Source organism: Pogona vitticeps, chromosome 1 (assembly GCF_051106095.1).
Source record: "Pogona vitticeps strain Pit_001003342236 chromosome 1, PviZW2.1, whole genome shotgun sequence".
Classification (NCBI taxonomy): Eukaryota; Metazoa; Chordata; class Lepidosauria; order Squamata; family Agamidae; genus Pogona; species Pogona vitticeps.
In genome coordinates, this window is record NC_135783.1 from 198,675,894 (window position 1) to 198,699,079 (window position 23,186).

At 41.3% G+C, this 23,186-nt stretch overlaps 1 protein-coding gene across 10 annotated transcripts in view; it reads right to left on the reverse strand.

Moving 5' to 3' along the window:
* OSBPL6 (oxysterol binding protein like 6) overlaps positions 1 to 22,888 on the reverse strand; it is a 124,398-nt gene extending 101,510 nt beyond the window's left edge. For 4 of the 10 annotated variants that reach the window (XM_078393914.1, XM_078393911.1, XM_072980686.2 and 1 more), the window contains exon 1: positions 22,565 to 22,680. The gene's annotated coding sequence lies outside the window, so the exon portion shown is untranslated. Of the gene's footprint in view, positions 1 to 22,564; positions 22,682 to 22,832 lie in introns of those variants that run through there. The other 6 variants (XM_078393898.1, XM_078393880.1, XM_078393907.1 and 3 more) reach the window with 3 other exon arrangements.
* Positions 22,889 to 23,186: the final 298 nt, after the last annotated feature.

Genomic DNA, 23,186 nt, shown 5'->3' on the forward strand with positions numbered 1-23,186 from the left:
GAAAGATCAACAGCAGTGGAGAAAATATCTTTCCAGGGGAGGCTTTCTTTCCCCCTCCCTATTATTGATCTTCTCCTTTAAAAGGGTTTGGAAAGCTTCTCTGATGCTCCCGAGACTACATTTTTTGAAAGCCACAGACACACTGAGTGTTTGCACAGCTGCTCAACAAAGATAAATGAGTGTTGCTACATAGCTATGACAGAACCAAGAATGAACTGTGTTGATCTGGGTCGGGATTATTCTAATATTTAAATATCCAAACAATATGTTAGGTGCCTAGAAACACATGAACAGGCAAACAACAAATCTCTTTGGAATAAATCTGAGTTCCTCTCCGCTATTCTATACAGAACATATTTTCCCCACTATGCCAGTTCCTTTTGTCTGGAACAGGAAGGAAGTAGTACTAGGACCCTTTCCCAAGGCAATACCCTCTGGATGTTAAACTACATGTCCCATTACCACAGATGCTACTGCTAATGGGCCATGCTGGATGGAGGCTCTGGCCGTCGTAGTCCAGCACAGATCAAGGATGCTGGAATGGGAAGAGTTACAATAGTGGAACATTTGCCATCCGTCAGAATCGCTCTGTGATGCAACATGGGAAAATGCCATCTGACATCAACGGCTTGAAGATTTTAATAACTCACTTTGTGGACAACTGTAAAGCTTTTTTTTTTTTAAGCACATTTTAATGTGGTAGCACTATGGAAATCTGCAGAAGATATTGCTGGGACTGCATTACTCACATTGAATGATCAAACAGTTTATCTATAGCTCAGGGGCTGAGGTCTCTGGCTGCAGAGCCAGAGGTGGGGAGTTCGATTCCCCTACAGGGCCTCCTTGACAAGGGCTGGACTCGATGATCCACAGGGTCCACTTCCAGCTCTGCCGTTCTAAGGTGATTATTATTCATCCTATTTCCTCCACCACCCTTCATTTCTGGGCCAATTGTGTAAATATAGCATTACTTCAGACATAACAGCAAACCATTGTTTAAGACTAAGCAGATGTAACCAAGACAGGAGACTTCAAGGCTTGCATATTTCTTCCTCCCCATTTGGAGCAGCTTGCGGAGTTTGCCATTATATCCAGACCAGTAAATTACCTGTCCTGCAAACTAGAACAATGCCAGTTCCCTGATCTAGCTTTCATGGAGAATAGAAGCCATCCATTGAGTGTGTGTGTGTGTTGGGGAGCATGTAACTGCAAGTCTTCTTCCAGTCTTAATCTGCAGCAATCGAAGTCTGGATGAATCAGGCTGACTAACTATATGGCAACCCAAGCCCATGCCTACCCACATCAAGGTTTCTCATTTCAGGTGGGAATTATGTATCTTCAAAGCTTCCTTGTTCAAAGTCCTTATCACTTAAGGAAGTGCAAACTACACAAATCCCACCCTTGAGAGAGTATGCCTCAAGGAATATGAAAAACTATTTCAGGAAGAGCGCCTAGCCCATTCACATGAACTGCAAGACACACACACCCCAGTTGCTTGCAGTACAACCATAGTTTCCCTTAATTGCAACTGTAATATTCATGTTTTAAGACCCTGGTGAAGAAGCAAGTACAGAAACTGTCAAGGAAGGAGCAAAGGGATGGGGAAAATATGCTTTGTCTGGAATGGATAAAGAAAGTTCACAACGTGATCAATCTACAGTTTTTGTCTCCAAAACACAGACACGCACTCACTGAGCGTCACACTGTGTGATCCAGAAGAATTCACTGTGATTACTTATTACATGAGGATTTCTACTGTAGCATGATATGCATAACTCAAATCATCATCACGGATGATTACACTAGACATTTTATTCATACTGCAGATTAGCAATATCAGCATGTTGACGTTACGGCCCTCGTTAGGAAAAGAGAGTTTGGCATAGTGTTTCAAAATTAATCTACAGTGAAAGCGTCAAGATTCTGGACACATATTCAAATCAAGCAGTATATCCTCAGTTTTCAGTAGTGAAACGTCTGTTCAAAAACAGAAAATACTAAGTTCAATGTAACTTAATGCTGGGTAAGTAGGTATACTTTGCAGCCTCAATAACAATGCATTGCTTGCATGTTAGCGAACTTATTTAACAAATCCAGGCCAGCTCTGACACCGGTTGGGGGAGAGAGAGTCACACAGAGCTGAAAATACACAGCTCCATCTATTGCTCTAGCTGCCGTGGATGTGAGGAGATGGGAGCCACATTTCTCTGCCACTCCATGCCAAAGGTAGAGAAGGACAGGACGATACCAATGTCCATGGACGCCACCACAGCTGCTCAACTTTTCTAGAAAGTAACCCTCTGGCATCTCTAACCCCCCCCCCGCTATCTTTGTTGGGGGAGGTGGTGCAGCCGCACTGCTCTGCTATCCTCCCGCGCAGGTCTGTTCCCCTTCCCGACACACAGAGAGAAGGGAAACAGCAGAAAGTGGCTTACCTTGAAAAAAAGACAAGTGGTGACAGCAATGACCATGACAGGCAGCCGTGTCCCCTGTGGCCAGAAGAGAAGGAGGCCACACGCCTTCCATCAAAAAACCAGATAACAGCAGGTGGTTTCTTCAGAGGAGGGACAATGTCAACAGTTCTCTGTTGAGTCTATCGTCCTAATCACCAAAGTGTATGGGTCTAAGGAGGAATGTTTGCAGTCTGTCACTGAAGAAAAGGCCTCCTCTATAAGGAGCTGGCTTTTGGGAGGATGTGCAGAGCTGCTTAGGCTGCCTTCTCCTTCTCCGGCTACAGTACGAGGCAACACACATCTAATCCTCCCCAGTTGCCTCTACTTCCACTAAGGAATAACTGCAGAGTCACGTTTAGAGCACAAGACTTGGCCACTACCTATCATTGCCAGCTCTGTTATGTTTTCCTCAAAGTGACACTTGTTCCTTAAAATGAGACTCCTCCTCCCCATCTTTGTCTTGAGGGGGAATGTGGCTGCTCCTCTCTTCCCTATGCTGGTGCCCTACGCTGATGGTACCACATTGGTGCCATTCCTCTTCCTTCTGCTAGAAGGCAGAGAAAGGCTCCCCTACTCTGTGGGATGCATAGTCATTTGTGAAGGGGGACATGTTTTCCTGCCCCAAAGAAGCACTAGATCTCAGGCCATTGCTGATTTGAAAGGCCAATGCATTGCAAGATCTTGTGAGGTGACAAGGTTGTCAATTCCACTAAATATTCAAGGTGGTAAAGACCAGATTGAGCTGTAAAGGACTCCAAAACTGTCTCAAAACTAAGAAAATTAGCAACTGAGCACAACAAATTCATGTTGACAGAAATAAAGCAATGCAAATTGGATTAAAGCACTCCCTCTTCAGATATATGTATACAAGCAAGGTCTGAACCAGCACTGCCTAACTAGGACAATTCTTGGCATGTACTGACAACGGAAACCGATGAGTAATCTAGCATGCAGAAACCACAGAAAAGGAGACTATATATGCCTATTACAAAAGAGATGAAGAATAAAGTTGCCAGTGTTATATACAAATCTACAGTGCAACTACCGAGTTTTGGCTGCCCAACGTTGAAAGGAATATTACAAAGCCGGAAAAACTATTGCAGGACTAGAGTAAGAAACATCCCTAGGAAACCAGATTATTCCATCAGGGCAAAGTGATACTTTTGTTCTAAGTATATTTTAAAAATGCGACTAGCTGTGATGTCTTGATATGGCTATTTTGTTCTGAATGTTTTGTTGCAGACTGAGAAATAAGAAATGGGACTTTGTGTACTGGGAGCAATAATTACACAAACGAGAGAAAACAGACCACAAGAGAGGAAATAGGGGTTCTCTTTTCTGACTACTCAAATAAATTTAAGTAGTGGATGTTATATACAACCTTGTGCCAATTTATGGCTGTCTTCATGGCCATAAATTCCTGTTATGAAGTCTACTGCTGATTTTTGCAAAACTATCAACTGAAAAAATTGTAGCCAAACTCACCTCAGCGACAGATATGAATAACCGCCAGGCGCCATATAGCTGAATTTAGCCTGGAGGTAAAAGTCATCTGTCTTTTGAAGCCACCAAGTCCCTTTGCTATCCTGCAATTTAATTTGAAGTTACAACATTTCCTTAAAGATTGCTGAGGGATTGCCAGCCATTATCGAATAGCATTATCTACATAGCAATTGGATGTCAGGAATTTATAACATGAAAACCACAACTGAAAATGTTCATAACAGAAATGTTAGTTTATTACAAGTAACAACCGACAGAACAAACACAAAAATACAGCTGTATATCAGCCACCTTCTCCTTCTGATTCATATATCTTTAACACAGCAACATTCCATCTTATACCAGTGAATCTTAGCCGGAAAAAAAACGGCATGACAGCATCACTTTGAACCATCTGTTACCTAATCTATAGATGGAGAATGATAAAATCAATACAGTATTCAAACGGTATCCACTCAGACCCCCATGAAAGAGAAAGGCACTGCATTATATAAGTAATTTATGTATTTCACTTCCACACCATTACTTGTTAGAAATATCTACCTAATAATGACACCCTTCTGGAAAATTATTTCTGAATTCCACGATACAAAGAATGGAAAATTATTTAGGAAATTTCTATTTAGTATCTCAAAATTAGTCATATTTTCATATTTCACTGCAAGGGTAACCATTGTATTGTCACTATTTTGTTAAAGGGAAAAAATAAAGGATGATTTGTCAGTCTCCTCTCTTTAGAAATAAAATGTTGCTTCTCCACCAGTTGTAAATAGCATTTTAACGCTTTATCAGAAAACATGGCCTTTTTTTTTTTTGAAAGAGGAAAAGCTGGATTTCCTCTCTCAAGCATCTGACTTCACAACTATAAAATCTGCTCATGAAGTACAAACAGGGCACTTTCTGCCCTCTTTGGCATTTACTGTTATAATAACATTTTCCTCAATTTCTGTATCCGTTCTGAATTGTGTGTTCTTCAGAAATATGAGGAAAAACCTCCATTTACAGTTTCAGTACATATCAAAAAGCCATTGAGGAACTCAACGTGTGTTACATAGGATAGAAATGTGCTACTGGAGCAAAAATACAACTATGGTTTTGCACATATCATTCTTTTGCAACGGCTGTTTCCCATCTATAAAATGAGAATAAAGTTTCACAGAAACGTCATTAAGATAAAGTTTGCACCTTTTGCAAATTAGTTGTATCATATTGCATGCCTACATTGGAGGCCCACACCTTTCACAGGTAGCAGCCTCCCTCCCAACTTTCACCCATGTCTCTACTCCCAATCCTTTCCATTGCTCTCACTTGGAGGGGAAAGTGCTACCAGTCCTTCATCGAGCACCACGTGCATCCCCAGGTAACCACATCAAGGACCTTTATTCAAACTGCAGGCTTTATGGGGTTCTGAGGTGGGCTGGGGGATCTAGATGGAAACAACTCAGCTCCTTGCTGTTTAGAGAGCCACTAGACAGACATCTGTCTTGCTGTTCGGATTGCAGTTCACACTGTTAATACTGATCTCCTCCCCTCCCCCCCCCCCCGCTATCGACAAGACAATATAAATTTAATTGTGAATAGCTCCAGTCTTTTTCCATGGGTATTTGATCCATTTTGTTGCAGTGGCAGATCTTGGGGGCTTTTTGGTACTGTTTCTACTTTCACTGTTTTTGTCTCACTTTCTGGCTTGTCTGATTGTCTTCTGAGGATGATGTCTTCAGTGGGGAGGACTGTGATGGTTCAGTGTTACTTCCTTCAAGGCTCAGAACTCAGTGGTTTAGGTCTCTGGCAGCAGAGACAGAGGTTGGGTGTTAAGTTCTCTCCATCTGTGCCTCCTTCACAGGGGCTGGACTCGACGATCCAGAGGGTTCCTTCCTGCTCTGCAGTTCTTAAGATTATAAGCCAGCTGGATATTTTTATTTATTTATTTATTTTTATTTTATTTAATTTATATCCCGCCTATCTAGTCACGATGGACTACTCTAGGCGGCCAACAGCAAAGATAAAATACAATAAAATAAAACAACAAATTACAAAACAATTAGAGTAAAGAAACAATAAAGGAGAAAAGAAAATCAAAAGTAATCCAGTGAGAAGGCCTGCCGAAACATCCAGGTCTTTAATAGATTCTTAAAGGTGCCCAGCGAGGGAGCTCCGCGAATACCAGGAGGTAAATTATTCCACAAGCGAGGAGCCACCGCCGAGAAGGCCCTATTTCTTGTTTTCTCTTTTCGGGCCTCCCTCGGCGTTAAGCTCCTCAGCCTCACCTCCTGGCTCGCCCGTGTGATCCGGGTAGAACTTGGTGGGAATAGGCGTTCCGCCAGGTATCGAGGCCCTAAACCGTTTAGGGCTTTATACGTAAGCGTTAACACTTTGAAGTCGATGCGGAACCTGATGGGCAGCCAATGCAATGCAGCCAGAGTGGGCGAAATATGTTGGAATTTTTTCACTCCACTGAGTAATCTGGCCGCCGCATTCTGCACCACCTGTAATTTCCGCAGCAACCTCAAAGGAAGCCCCACGTAGAGCGCATTACAGTGGTCTAATCTTGAGATTACGAGCGCGTGTACTAAGATGGTGAGCGCCCCCACTTCCAGGTAGGGCCGCAGCTGGGCTATCCACCTGAGATGAAAAAAGGCGGTGCGGACCACCGACGCCACCTGTGATTCCATGGAAAGCACCGGGTCCAGATGAATCCCCAAGCTGCGTACCCCATCCTTTGCAGGGAGAGTCACCCCCCCAAAAGAGAGGGAGTTTCCCAAATCCCCGACTGTGGGAGGGCCCACCCTCAGTACTTCCGTCTTGTCCGGGTTCAGCCTAAGCCCGTTCTCCTGCATCCATTCCAGTATAGTCCCCAGGCAGCGCTGAAGGCACAGGACGGCTTCTCCTGCAGTTGGCAAAACGATGTAGAGCTGCGTGTCGTCCGCATATGCATATAATGGTGGTGTAAATATTTTTCTAACTCACCAAATTATGGTTTCAGCACTATAATTCGGTGGAACCGTTTTCATCTGACAAAAGGCAGGCAACTGCAGAGAGGCTTGGAACCCATGCACACACGCACACACCTGGATACCGTGGTCCTACTGTAATGTGGCCATCATTTGTAAGATTTGCAGAACAAGGAGTTTTCCTGAACTTTGTTTATTTTATACCATTTTTACTGTGAAAAAGTGCATGTTATCTCAGCTTGGATAACTTGGATTAAGTGAATTAGTTTAATTCCACTCTGCAGTTCTAATATGATACCTTTGGGCATGACACCTCTTTTAAAAGTTCTTGTTGTTATTAGCTTAGAGCTACCTCAGGCAGATGATTCAGCAGTAATTCCAAAGAGCAGGTTTCTTCTCATTCCAGAGCAGAGGAGACTGCTTGAGACATACTTTGTCTGCAGAACATCATTGAGGGGCTGTAAGGAAGTTCTTCTCTAGCCGGGGGGGGGGCACTGGTGGTGAAGGCGGGAAAGAGACACGGAGGCTCATCAGAAAATCTAACGTTAGTAGTTTTATTGTTTACAGAACTCAATTATTGTGGATCAAACGGATCCTGCAAATAACAGTCATCTAACAAATGGTATCTCTTTGAACGTACAACCGGAGGCATTTCTTGGTCCCCTAATAAGGGGCCGGTCCGAATTTCTCGCGATCGGTCATGGGACGGAGGGGGGCACTCCAGACGGCACAGACCGTTCCACAACAAGGGTGCCTCGCCCAATCTCCCTCCGGGAGTTTCTTCTGAAACTCGGGTCCAGGGCGTATCACCCTCCTCCCACCAGGGCAGTTTCACGGATGCACCGTTACCGTCCATTCTAAGGGCTCATAAAACTTTCCTTGCCCTCTAGGGAAGATCGGATCTGGTAGTAATCCTCCTCCTGTAGCAAGATTAGGGAAGCCCGCCACCGTCCCAACTGGAGTCTCGAACCCAAGCATGGGTTCCGTTTGAACCCCTCGGCTCTTACTCCTTTCAGGATTCACGTCGGTACAGATTCTAAAAGCCCGCGCATTTCCCCCCTTTTTATATCCTCCCAAACTATCAGATCTAACTCCTCCCCTCCTTCTTCCACAAGACACACCTCCGTCGGCTTCTCAGTTATTACTTTTGTTTGATCAATATCAATTAGCACCCCTACAGCGCATTCAGCCTCTTCTACTGTACGTCTTTCCACGGAGGACGGCGCACTCATCGTTACTCCTTCACAGGGGCAGAGACGTTTTTGCCAGTAAGTGCCAGCACAAGATCTCACCCCACCTTGTCTTTATCTTTCTTCTGAAATTTCTCCAGTTGCCTCATCTTTGCTTGGCCTTATCCAAGACATCAGAGGGAAAGCTCTCTGCAGCCTGAAGAATCAGGATGCAGGTTGGAGATGGGACTGAACGAGAGTGAGGTCACATTCTGCTACTCAACGTTCCTGTGGCCTTCTTAAGTGCCTTTAGTGCATTTCTTGCCCCACAGTACTCAATCCAGTATCCAAGGAGGAGCTGCTGTCTTGCAGTTCAAGATTGTTCCTTTTGAGCCACAGTTTTCATTGGTGCGCATGTGCATGCACGTAGTCTTTTTTTAAAAAAAAAATCTGCTTGGCTGAAACTTTCTGGAATGGAATGGAGAAAAGGAAACAGAAAAAGAAGGAATTCCTTTCCTTTCTTTCGTCTGTCTTTTGCTAAGCACGTAACTGGAAAATGCTGTTTTGTTGCTTTTAGCATTTCTTGCTAACCACAGCTCATTTTCAGCTTTTGCCTTTCTAATGCCCTCCTTGCTATTATTTGCTACTTCTCTGTACTCTTTCTTTGTAGGCTGGCCTTCCTTCCACTTCCCATATGTGTCCTTTTTGTTTCCGGTCCTCTCCAAGCTTTTTTGAAGCCATATTGGTCTTGTTTTCTGTCTTCCACCTTTTTTTTCTTGTTGAAATTGTTTGTAATTGTGCTGATATAATTTCCTTTTTTTAAAAACTCCCATCCATCTTGGACTCTTTTTCCTCTTACAATCTCCTTCCATGGGATCTTACCTATCATTGCTCTGAGTTTATAAAAATTGACTTTTCCACAATCCAGCATATATATGTGGTTACACTCTGCTTTTGTTTCCTTTGAAATCAAGAACTCAAGTAGAACATGGTCACTTTCTGCCAGAATTTCCCTTACTGCCACTTCTCCCACCAGGTCATCTCTGCTGGTTAGTAGTTAGCTGCCTTGAGTTCTTTTTCAAAGAGAAAGGTGGGACTAAAATATTTTAATAAATAAAATAAATCATAAATAGAAGCAAGTCAAGGATACTATATCATCTTCATGCTGAAGATGTAAAAATGAAAAGGGAACCTATTTACATATTATGTGGTAGACTTGTGAAATAAGAAAGAAGGAATGATCAAAGACTTTTAAAAAGATTACTGAACTAATGGGTATCGATGTACAAATGTCTGCAATGATAACTTCGTTTAATATGATTAATAATAATCAATCAAAGGGAGAAGACAATGAACTAATTATTATTATGGCAACTGTAGCAAGGCTAATATTTGCAAAGAACTGGAAAAATGACAACCAATTTAATATGGAGGAACGGTATAAAGAAATGTGGAATATGGTCATTAATGGCAAATCAACCTGTGAAACCAACATTAGAAAAGGAATATTGAATATTAATGCTTTTAAATAAATATGAAATTTATATGTGTTTGAGAAAGGAAAAGGGTATACATGTGAAGATGAATCACTGTGTTTCTGGAGAGAAAAGGGGCATTATAAAACTTAATGAAAAATAAAAATGAAAACTAGTCCCGAGGGTGGTGGAGATCACAGAGTCGATAATTCCATTACTGCCATCAGCCATACAACATATTTCTTTTTCTTACAACTGAATGTCACCAGGAAGAAAAAGTTATAGAATAGAGACAGGCCTCATATGTCCAGAGGACTACATGCAGCCACCAGGAGCCCAATTAAACCTTTGGCTGCTGGAAAGCATGACAGTGTTTCTTAGTGAAAAAAGGAGACCTTTTTGAAAGAAAAATATTTGTGGGTTGGCAGGGCATTAGAGCAGGTGAAGCCCTCTGACGTCTTTAGACCTCTAGCAGCTACCCATGCCTATTCCAGATAATGTATTTTATATTTTTTTAAATGGAAGAGTAATCTTCATTTTTTTGTCTTTGTAGTTCCAGAGAGGACTTGAATAAAGCTGTAGAGCTTGTAGTAGTCTAATCAAATTAAAACTGTAATCCTATACCAACCTGAGAATAAATGCCACTGAACTGAGTATAGCTTATTTTTAAGGTAGACATGCACAGAAATGCAGTGCATGCAGTATCTGCAGTCTCCTCCTACTTCCAGATTAACTAAAAGGAGATACAGTGGGGTCTCTACTTAAGAACGTCCCTACTTAAGAACAATCCCACTTAAGAACAGCTCCATTTGCTAAATTTTGCTTCTACTTGAGAACAGAAATCCAAGATAAGAACAGGAAAAAAAAAACCTTTCCTGCTCTTTTTTTAACCTTAGGTCATCTTAGGTTAAAAAAAAGTTCTCCCCCTAGTGGTAGAGTACGTATTAACCAGCTTTGCATTAGTTCGTATGGGAACTAATGCTTCAATGTACGAACGCACCTCTACATAACAAAAAAACAGCCAGAACAGATTAATTGGTTTTCAGTCCATTGCTTCAAAATTAGCTTCGTCAGAAGTGCTTTTAACACTGTTCCCTGATCTAAGGGGGGGAAAAAAAGAAAAAATCCCCCTCTAGTGGTAGAAGGCGGAAGAGCAGCTTCCCATTAGTTTCTATGGACGGAAAAGAGCAGATACGGATTAAATGGTTTTCAATGCATTCCTATGGGAAATGCAGATTCTACATAAGAACTTTTCCACTTGAGAACCACCTTCCAATACGGATTAAGTTCTTAAGTAGAGACCCCACTGTATTGTGGTTTCAACATCATGCCAATTTCTTAAACCCCTTTCCCTCCCTTTTTGTTTGAGGTCCAGCCTCATGAAGAAGTCAGAAGACTACCTCAATATTTTGTGAAACATCAGCTGGTTCTAATAATATATTCCTCAATACAAAGGATTGTTGCTCTGCAGAACTTCAGAACTTAATTTCCGGGGTGGGAGCAATCAAATAATAGTTATAGGGGCCTAAACTGGCTTTAGGATTATTCAACGTTAAACAAAAAGTTCTGAAGCAAAGAGGCCCTTTTCAAAATATTACATGTTGTGAGAAAGTAGGCAAATGAATATAACAGAACAGGAGAATAAAAGACCATGTGCTGGTGGCAAGTACCAAAGTGATTTGTAAATGCTTATTTCCTTGTTAGCAAAAAAAAAATAAAAAAAAATCAAAAGTGATTCATGAATGCCTGTTCTAGAGTCATTGGCGTTTCCAAAGCAAAGTAACTTCTAGAGTAAATGAAACAGTTATTGATGTTATACAAATTTCAGACCACGCCAGAGTGAAAATGGAGTTGATGATTAAATGTGATTATAAAGTGGCAAATAGGTGGAAAATGGATACGAGTATATTTAGAAATCCAAACCTAATTGAAAAATTTCAAAAGGATCTATATGAAACATGGGAAATAAATGAGAAAGGGGGAAGTCAAACTAAGGTAATATGGGATGCAATGAAATCTGTGGCAAGAGGGTATGCATGTAAAATGTCATACATGATAAAGAAAAAACAGGGGGAAAGAATACAGGAATTAGAAGATAATATAAAGGAATTAGAAAAGATAGTTATAAAAACTAGGGATAAAAAAGCAATAATAGAATTACAAGCAAAGAGAAAGGAACTGGAAGGAATTCATTTAGAAAAGGTACAAAGAAATTTAATATATTTAAAAAGAAATTATTTTGAATTTAGTAATAAGAATTCTAAATTATTAGCTAATGCGTCTTCTAAAAAAAAGAATAAAAGTAATATAGGAGTAATACAAGATATGAAGGGGGAAAGATGTAATAAAACAAAGGAGAAGCTTGAAGCTTTTCAAATGTTTTATAAAACTTTATATAGCAGTAAAAATCCTTCCACTATAAAAATTGAAGAGTATATTAAAAATAATTTTAATAAAAAAATCTCAGATGATGATAAAAATGTCATGGATCAGATGATTACGGAAAAGGAAATAGAGGAAATTATAAACAGTTTAAAAGTAGGAAAGACCCCTGGAACAGATGGACTAGGCCCAGAGTATTATAAAGTATTTAAAAAGATCCTTATACCAAAATTAAAAGAGTTATTTAATAAGATATTAAAGGGAGAAGAAATCCCACTTTCATGGAGAGAATCACTTATAGTTTTAATACTGAAACCAGATAAAAACCCTGCAAACATGGATGCATATAGGCCAATATCATTGATAAATCAGGATGCGAAGATATTTACGGCAATAATGGCAAAAAGATTGAATAGTTTTATGTGGAAATATATTGAAAAAGACCAAAATGGATTTATACTTGGTAGGCAAATGTCTGATTTAATGAGGAGGGTACTTAATGTAATGAACTTGGCGAAAGAAAGTAATTCTAAGGCGGGAGTAATATCACTAGATATATTTAAAGCTTTTGATTCAGTGGAATGGGAATCATTGAAGACATTAATTAAGTATTTAGGGTTTGGATCTAATTTCAATCATATAATTCACCAACTTTATTCTCAGAATACAGCTAAGGTTATAGTGAACGATGGTATCACCGAAATAATATACTTAGGTCGGGGCACTAGACAAGGTTGCCCCCTATCTCCAGTACTTTTTACAATGATAATTGAAATTTTGGCACAGATAATTAGAGAAGATAAACAGATTAGAGGGGTAGATAATAAAGAGAATGGTAAGATAAATTTATTTGCCGATGACACATTATTAATAGTTAATAATCCAGCTGAAACAATTGAAAGGTTGAAAATACATTTGAAGGAATTTGAGAGTATAATGGGATTAAGGATAAACTGGGGGAAGTCCGAATGTTTATTGTTAAACCATTCAGAAGAAGAGGAAAATAAAGTGAAAATAATATTTGAAGGTAAAATAGGAAAGGTTATGAAATATTTGGGGATTAATATAACTTGGAACCTACAAGAAATAATCAAAATAAATTTGGATAGATTAAAAACAGAGATAACTGGAAGGATAAAGGAATATCAGAAATTAAAAATTTCATGGTTTGGTAGAGTTGCATTATGTAAAATGAAAATAATCCCTAAATTAAATTTTATATTTTGGATGCTTCCTATAAAGATTACAGAAAAACAATTAAAAGAATGGCAGATAATGATAAATTGTTATTGCAATGGAAATAAACGAGGGAGGATTAATAAAAAATTATGGTATGTCGCACAAAAAAAGGGAGGTCTTGGATTACCTAATATAAAATTATACTATGTAGCGAATCAGCTTAGACATATCCCAGATATAATTAAGGATAATAAAAATTTAATTTGGATGGATATTGAGATGGAAGGAATACAAGAAACTGTGGAAAGTATCTTGTTTAAAAAAAAATTGCAGAAGGGATAAAAAAGATTAAAAATCCGTTTTTAAGAAACATGTTGGAAAATTGGAAGGAATTTAGAGAGGTATTGAGTCCACAGATATCTCCTTTATCTCAGGTAGTTGATTTAAGGAATTTTCCAGAAAATTTAAAAAAATTAAAGAATGTATTAAAAAGCAAACAGATAAGTAGATTAAAAGACTGGACAGAGAAGATAAAAGAAAAAGGGGATATAAAAAAGATATTAGGGGGAGAAGGGTATTCATGGTTAAATCTAATTCAATTAGAAAAGTGGACAAGAGAATGGTATACTAAAGAAGGGAAAGGTAGAAAAATGACAAAATTTGAAGAAATTATAGAAAAAAGATTGAAATCAGAGGAAAAAACAGAAAGAAAAGGAACTGTAAGTCAAATATATAAATTATTAAATCAAGTAGAACAGGGTACTGTAGGGTTAAAAATGCAATGGCAAAATGATTTGGATGAAGAAGTAATAGGAGAAGAATGGGATAAAATATGGGATCAGAGAATTATGAAGTACATGTCAGTAAGGATAAAAGAAAACTGCTATAAAGTAATATGGAGGTGGTATTTAACGCCAGTCAAAATGAATATGATGGATAAAACTGTGTCATCATTATGTTGGAGTTGTAAAAAAGAGAAGGGGACGTATTTACATATGTGGTGGCTATGTGAAAAAAGAAAGAATGGAAAGTAATATTTAGGGAAATAACTGAAATTATGGGATTGAATATTTCAATGTCCCCAATAACAGCCTTATTGAATTTGAGTAAAGAGCAATTGGTGAATGAAAATAAGGATTTAATAATAATAATGATTACGGCTGCAAGGATAATTATGGCAAGGAATTGGAGAAATGAAAATCAATTTAACCTTGAGGAATGGTATAGAGAATTGTGGGATATGGCTATTAATGATAAACTGACATGCGATATGAAAATAAGCAGGGGCCAAATGAAAAATAATGACTTTAAAAAAATATGGAACGTATTTTTAGAACATGTATTTTGGAGAGGGAGGGGGTATACACCAAGTGAAGAAACATTGAAATTTTGGAATGAAAATGGATGGAAAGAAGTGTAATGCTAGTCCTGAGGGTGATGGGTTCACTGTTATGTTTTGTAATTTATAGTCTCGTAATTTACAGTTTGTTTTTTTGTAGTAGTAGGTATTTTGTATTTTTCGGTTTTTTTATTATTATTTTTTGTACTTTTTAATTATAAATAAAAAAAAATTAAATAATAAAAAAAAGTAACTTCTATAATCGCTTGTATTGTAATATTAGTTGTCAGTTGTGCTTTGTTTGCATTCTGTCCTCTTCTGAACATACAGGAACTGTTTAACTACCCTCAGAAAAATTGTTTGAAAATGATAAGAAAGCATCGACAGAGAGGTCATGTCTTCAGGATATATGACAAAACAGAGCAAGAAGACGCCTTTCAACATATTGTTTCATCACACATCACTGACAAAAGCCATCAATCTCTGCCCTTACAGAACAGCTGCATATACCCTTTTCCCCTGAAAATAAGACCTAACCTGAAAATAAGCCCTAGTATGATTTTTCAGGATGCTCATAATATAAGCCCTACCCCAAAAATAAGCCGTAGTTAAGTGAAACCCCGCCCTCCACCCTTGGGCAGCAACCAGAAGATGACATGATTGTATTTGAATAAATGTAGATCAGTGCACATGAAAAAAATAAAACATCCCCTGAAAATAAGCCCTAATGTGTTTTTGGAGCAAAAATTAATATAAGACCCTGTCTTATTCTCAGGGAAACATGGTATATTTATGTATACTGGTAAATATTTGTGTATATAGATTTCTAACTCTATTATTCTATGATGCAATTATTATTAAATTAAACTTTCACAAAAAGAGGAACCACATCATGGATCTGGCCAGTGTGTTTTATGCATTTTATGATCAGATTATTTTAACACGCTACTTTAAAGGAAAGAAATCAATGATTGTATTAATCAAGGTTACTCCTAGAAAATTAGGTTTTCAGACTAAAGCCATATATGTATGGGCTTAGATGATAATTATCTGGACAAAATACACAAATACTGTATCTGACTGTAACAGTGACTTTATCTAGCAAAGTGGGATGTCAATGTCATAACCCAACAAATTCAATCATCCATCCATCCTTTATTAAGAAAATTTTAATTATTTTGTTTTAAAAATCCCAAAGCAGCTTACAATATTTTACTTTTTTTAAAAAATTATTTATTGAATTTATACCCCACACCATCTGGCAACCAGGCCATTCTGGGCGGCTAACAACAATATGAGCAACAATATTAAAACACAATAAAAATATATTAATACATAATCAAATAGGGTAAATTAAAACAGATGGCAATGAAGATGGTAAAAAGGGTGATGGAGAGGATGGTAAAAGGGAGTCCAAGATCTTAATGTTCCGGGAAAGCCTGGCGGAAGAGCCAGGTCTTCAGTGGTCTTTTGAACCATCCAGCTTCATTGAATAAACATGCTTCATTCATCTTCCTCAACTCCACCACAGACATCTGAAAAAAAATTGCTTCTAAAAACAGACCCCATAACACAGAGTTGCAAGTTGCAACCAGTATTTTTTATTATATTATTTCTTTGAAGACTTGGTTGGCTATAAACCAAGGATATGATATGTTAATTTTCAAACAAGCACCAGTGTGAGAGATACATACTGTACAATTCTCATCTCTTCCCCCCCCCATGTAGAGCATAAATGGTCTCTCCTACTTGTGTCTTATTTCTGAGAGAGTTGAATGGCTCAATAGTTCTAAAACTACTACTTTGTTCAGAAAACAATGGGCTATGAGCTAAATACAAGATGCAGCCACACAGGGTGATCTGGTGACATTCAAAAATAATTGCAGGGATGCCAGAATTTTCATGGAAATTCATCTGTGCATCCTTGTTTATCAGATGCAGGTAGACCAGATGTCCCAAAAGATGTTCCATCTTTGCTCCCAACATATCCTCTGCAGAGTGTGGACAACCAAAAGGCAGTACAGTACATTTTATGTAAGTTTAATGACTGCATTTAAACCATCAAAATGTCCATAAGCTGAGCTTCACACAACCCTTTTCTTCTGCTTGGCATGGCTGGAGAAACACTGAAGTCCACACTGACTTGTTTCCTGTTACACCCAAACCAGGTGCTATGGGTAATCCAAACAAGCTAAGCAATGGAAGAGAACATTAAATTACAATGCCCTATCTGGGCTTGTTTGGGAACAACTAATCCTATTTTTAGGTATGGATGGGGAACAGAAGATTCTCCAGAGTAGATGGACTGCAGCTCCCACCATTTGTTGGCTATGCTGCTTAGAACTAATAAGAGTCATGGTTTAGGAATATCTGGAAAACCACAAACTCTTCATCCCTGCTTACATTCTCAGATGACATGGGAATATATAGTTAGCTACACTTTCCTAGCATATTCCCCTGAAGGGAAGAACATAGTAGCTTCGTGAGGGTGGAGAAAGCTCCTTATCATCTCATGTTATTGGCATAGTGACTGTTCTCATTAGGTGATCATCACAGCCCAATAGACTTTGGCATTCTGTTGCAAGAACTCATGCAACGTACCCACAGTCTAGTACACAGTTTATGTATGGGTTCTGTGACACCAGGTAATCAATGTGCAAAGGGTTATGTGACAAGTTAAAAGTTAGAATTTCAAGGACTTGAACTCACAGTGCATGTGTGAAAGACACTACTGCTAGAGTGTTGTTTTAATTTTCTTGAAGATTCCTCCCCATGCCTCAGAAGAAGAACTGAGGTCCAAGTCAATGTGTTAGGCCCCACCCCATTCAAGGAGCAGCACATACATGACGTAACTTATTCTACAGGAGGACGTGTTAAAAATGTACATGTGTAATTCTGGAAGTAAAACGTTCAGTGGGTACAAACTTTTTTTTTTCAACTGGTATTTTAGTTTTGATTGACCTCTGAATCATTTCTGTGATTCATTTAATACATGGTGTCAGTCTCATCAGACTTTATACCTATATTCTGCACAAAGTTAAAATTTGGAACTAAATCTAACTAAATCTAATCCAAACTAGATTCTACACATTGAAATTGTTTTATGAACTTGTTGTAAGCCGCCCAGAGTAGACTTCAGTCTGGATGGGCAGGATATAAATTAAGTTAAGTTAAGTTAAATAATTAAATAAATAAAATCTAGCAGCACTGATATCAGGACCTATCATAGCTGGGATCAAAATTGGATTTAGCACTTAAATTTGCCAAGTTATTCAGTACTTTTTGTTGCTTATTTAAAACTTTTAGCATTATTCAGTTTGCTACCTGCTTACACTATGGTAAGATTTGCTATAATACAACTTCCCATCACTGAAGAAAAGGGGGGGGAGACAAATAAAATGAACAAGTTATCATCGGTTAAGAACCTCAGGTTGAAAGTAACTTGAAGCACAACTGTGTTCATTTAAAACAAATATGGATAACTTGACCTGCTGGACAGCTCACTGATTTAGGTATACAGCTACAGGGACTAAGGTTGGGAGTCTGATTCCCCCACTGTATCTTCTTGACAGGGGATGAACTGTCCATGGTCCATAGGGTTATTTCCAGCTCTGCAGTTCTAAGATTCTAAGGTCCTCATATCTCACAGGAGCTGAAATGCTATTGAGCAGCTACAATTATGTAACTTGACATTAAGCAAATGACAGCTCTAATTGCACCAAAGTGGAAAGGCTATTTACAAAGTACTTCCAAAAGGTACGTTGCCCAATTGGTCGCAACAGAAACCAAATGATGGATTGCGCAAACAAATTCTGCAATCCTTACTGCCTGGCGTAATGCCCAGCAAATTTATGCAGGACCAACTTTGTATTACGTGAAGACAAACAGGAATCAAGCAAAGATTTACTTACCTTTGGCATTTATATACCACAATATAATAATATCTTTAAATGGTTCCCGTAAAAACACTTACAGTACAAAGTGAAATAATGTAAGACTGTTTAACATAATCAATAACAAAATTTAAAACATATTAACGGCAATATACAACACAGTTAGGAGCCTAAGACAATACAAAATCGTTTTTAACAGTCCAAAATAACTAATAAAAAAATTAAACACAAGTCACTTATGGAGTGAGAGAAGGTGAAGTACTCTGCTCATGGTGGGAGTGAGGCAAAATGACAGAACAATGCTGATCAAAATGATACACCCAATGTATTTTATGTGATTGTTCATATTAATCATATTGACAGTAGACAATTACTCAGGCTGGTGCTGGTAAAAAACTTAGCTACTCCTTGTGCTGAATATTTCTACTTGTGGGAAGAAATGGAAGTTGAGGTACCAGCTGGAAACTGAAAAGTAGTTATTTCCAAAGTAGCTATCATGTTACTCTGTGTCAGCATGTTGGCAATATTGAGGGAGGGAGGACAACATATTTGTTTCAGTGTGAACTTTCATGGATCCAAATCTGAATTGTCTCAAGGAGTCAATTTCAGCTCATGATGTCACAATGAAACAAAATTGAAAGCCTTTAAAGGCTTTAATTTTGCCAAAAATATTGAGAAGCAGTTATTTTAAAACACACAGTAGACATTTAAGAGCTTTAATTTAAGGCAGAAAATTTATACACAACAGTTGCAAAGATTCAATAATACCTGATCCCTAGCCAGGCTTTCTGCCAATATACTTTTCACTACTTTCTTGCCAGTCACTTTGCTTTTCCTTTCACTTTGAAAGCGTTGCTGGTCCCTTCCTATTTCTATTTTGCCTCCCTCTTGAAATCCTGGAATTAGCCTAATCCCCTTTCACCATTTCCAAAGAAGCAGCTGTGTTAGGAGAGTTCACAATGGGATAAATCTGTTAATGCCAAAATATTTTGTCTTTTTTTTTTCTCTGTCCTTTTTAATTTTGTCCGGTTCACAATGAAGCCTTGTTGGATAGTTCAACTGTCCTTTTTCCGCCTCCAAAAAACACCCATTCTTTCCTAATTGGTTGCTGCCTTGCTAAGTGGTGATTGGCTGGGGATTCTCACTCACATTGACTCACATTGAGAGGGAAATAACAGCTATTCTAACACTCCAGAGAATGCCTGTGAAGGAATGTTTGTTTTTTAAGAGGCATTTAAAATGCAACCATATCTGCTCCTAAATTTTTTTCCATGGGAGTGTGTGCCACCAGTCAAGAGGCCTGCCTTCCCTATCCCTTGCTGGTGGACCAAGGGTAGACAACCAGAATCTGGGTATGCCCCCTGGGTGCATGACCACTAGGGGAACCTATCCCGCCCAAGCCAGGCATGCATGCACCTGTCAGCCTCCCACTCTTTGATCTCCCAGTGAGGGTGGGATTCCTTGCCTGCGACAAGGCCAAATGTCCATCTTCTTCACCCAGGGTCTGAGCCTTTGTGCAAAGCCACCTCCAACTGCAAGCACGCAAGCAACAACAGAAGACATCCCCACATGCAATCCAGCAACAGGAAGATTCCTCTCATCACTCCCTTACAGTATTGGAAAACTACAACTGACTTAGAACTGGACAGCCTAACAGGAAAGGAGAGTAAGGGAATGAAGTCTCAAAGAAGGCTCACCAGAGAGGATCTGGGGGAGCCTCTTTCATTCTTTCCTGGTGGACCAGAAGGGAAATTACTTCCTCCCCTACTCCAGCCATACATCCTCCTATCAGCTTCTCAGAAAAAACATCGCCCAGTGCACAAAGTCCCCTGGATCGTTATCTAAAATGGTGGCTAGCACTTCCCACTGCCCAGTAACTGCCAAACCGCAAACAGGGCCTCCAGTAAGAAAGAACTGGGGGAGATTTTCTGATAGCATCTCTCCTGCAGGATATAGAACCTCGATGTAAAAGCTTCCTCCTGAACATTCATTTCCATGTAAAGGTTTACGGACAGGATCTAACAGAGAACCTTTACTGGCAGGGTAACAAAATCCAACAGAGTTAGATGGGGGGCAACCCCCCTTCCACAGGGATGTCGCCCCCATGCACTCCAAAGCCAGCTCTAGCGGGGGTCAGAAATGCTCAAGTTTCGTAATGAAATGGTGGGCTTCAGGAAGGAAGAGAATGGGGGGGGGGGGCTGGTGTGACTGCCAACATAATGTTTGATTTAGTTCTCTATAGCCAAGCAAACTGGTTTCAGTTCTACTGCAGAGTAAGAAGCACTGGCATTTTGGGCCTGCCTCAATTTATCCTGAAACAAAATAAACCCTGCCACACAACAACTTGGGAAAAAATCTTACTCTGTTGCCTTAAAGCTCCTCTTCAGGCTCTTAAAAATCAAGGTCATATTATGCGGACAAACTACAATCAAATTAGCAGAGTACAGTTAATTATATGAACTACTTAAGAGAACTCTTTCAATGGCCTCTCAACAAGGCTGTGTTGTGAGGAAATGGCTTACTCTTTGTGCTGATATCATCCCGCTAGATAATAAATCCAGGAAACAAGTCTATCAATTGTGTGACAAGATGGTAGTTATCACTAGAATGCTGCCACTGTAGATTTTATTATTGAAGAAATTAACCACTTCGCTGCATCCTTGGCTCTGTCGCCACTTCAGAAACGCTGGGAATTCTTTTCAGTGCCTCATCAGAGCCCCACCACAGTGAGGACAGCCTTCTAAAGAGTCTTAAGACATTGCTCCTTAGGGATGATGGATTGTTAAAATTAAAGTTCCACTGCAGTTTGCTGTACGACCTTGGGAATCTGACCGTGAGAAAAGTACAAATATTGAGGCTGTCTTGATTTACTTACTAGTTACTAAGGTGGGAAGAAAGAGAGAGAGAGAGAGAGAGAGAGAGAGAGAGAGAGAGAGAGAGAGAGAGAGAGAACCATTGTACATCCACAGAAATGCTTATGGTGGCATCATGACCATTTTATTATCCAATGAAATTAAGTAGAAGGAAGTCTCTCCAATGCGTTTTAAGATTAGTACTACATTGCGCATTAGCACTTTTGGCAAAGCACTCTTTCTTTAAAAACATAAAATAGTTTAAGATAATAAACATCCGATACCCTGCCTAGCACATTAAAAGCAAGCACAGCTCATTCATTCATCTAATAGAGGAAAGGGAAACTGGATTTCAGCATGACATCTTTTTATATAAAAAAAAAATCCAGGGATAAATGCCATGGTATTATCTGACACAGATGAATAAAGAAATCCATCCAATGTATGGAACAATAGAACCTAACGATTCCTCTGACAAGAGAACAAACCGGTTGTGCTTCCCCAACTATTTCAGGTCCTTTTTTCATTTTACTGTCATGGAATTAGTTACATAACAGGATGCCCTGGCGCCAGTTCGGTGTGTTTGAGCCTCATCTGCAGACGAGGATGCCAGGAGGGCATCGGCATCAAAGCGCAACTTTTCCCCCCAGGCACCCGCGCCACCTCTCCTTCTTCATCGTCTTCTTCCTCTTGCAGGAGGCCAGCGCGGGCTCTCTAGGCCCGGCTTTATCCGATGACATCGGTACTGCGGAGAAGCCGCTCAGGCGATGCGGGGAGCCCACATCCTGCCTGCAACACCGGGGGGGGGCGGGGGATGGAGGGAAGAGAGGGGAAGCTCCCTTTCGCCGCCGCCCCCGCCGCCCGCTCCCCCCCCCAGCAGCCCCCTTCACCGGCGTTCCGGCTCGGCGAGGCCGCCTCCCGAGAAGGGGCGCGCTCGCCGGCACCCAGAAGTGAAGGAAAGGGCGCCCTCGACGGCCTGCCGCCGCCTCCTGAGCAGACCAGGCCGGCCTCGCCCCACGGGCCTGAGGGCAGCGCGGCAGGGCGAGGGGACTGGCCAGCGCGCCGCTGACCCGGGCCCTCTCCCGGCGGTGCCCCGACCCAAGGCAGGCGGGCGGACGGACGGAGAGGCGGAAGGAAGGGCAGGCAGACGCCGACCCCTGCCTGCCGCACCAACGGGGACCGGCGCCCCCCCTGCCCTCTCCCCCGCTCCCCGGGCAGGCTCGGTTCACCACACACACACACACATACACAGGCGGCTCGCCGGCAGCCTTGCCTGCGCCACCACCGCCCCCAAGTCCGCGCAGCCACGGTCGCCCGGCCGGGGCCGAGGCGGTGGAGAAAGAGAAGGAGAAACGGGTGGGGGCTTACCGCTCTGCGGTGCCGGGACAGCCGACAGCCCTGCCTCCCGCTCCAGCTGTGCGCCCGCCCGCCGCGGGGACCGAGGCAGGACCGAGGCGGGCCAGGAGGAGGGCTCGAGCAGCCGGCAGCCTCGCCTCCTCCTCCTCCTCTCCGCCGCCACCCGCCTTCCCCCCGGAGGGTCGGGCCGGGCCAGCCAAGCTTCGGAGGGGGCCCAAGTGATGGCGCAACGCCCGCCGGCCTCGGCCGCTTCCCGCGCAAAGCGAGGCGCAGGACCTACCGGGAGTGGGCGAGCTCCGAGCGCTGCTGCAGCAGCAGGAGGAGGAGGCGGAGGCGGAGGCGGGCGGGCGGGCGGGTCGGCGGCTGGAGGGATGGAGGGAGAGCCGGGCATGGAAAGCGGCTCCTCCTCCTCCGAGAGGCAGGCAAGCGGGGGGGGGGGAGTGCGGCGGCGCGGCGGCCCCTCTTCCCGCGCAGGAGGGCGGCCAGGCGGGCTCCCCGGCGAAGGGCGCTGCCAGAGGGCTCTGGTCCCGTCGCCGCGGTGCAGGCTTCGCCCTCCCCGGCGGGTGCTTCGTGCTTGCGTGCCTCCCGGCCAGCCGGCGAAGAGGCGCCCGGGGTGTGCCCAGGTGCGGCGAGA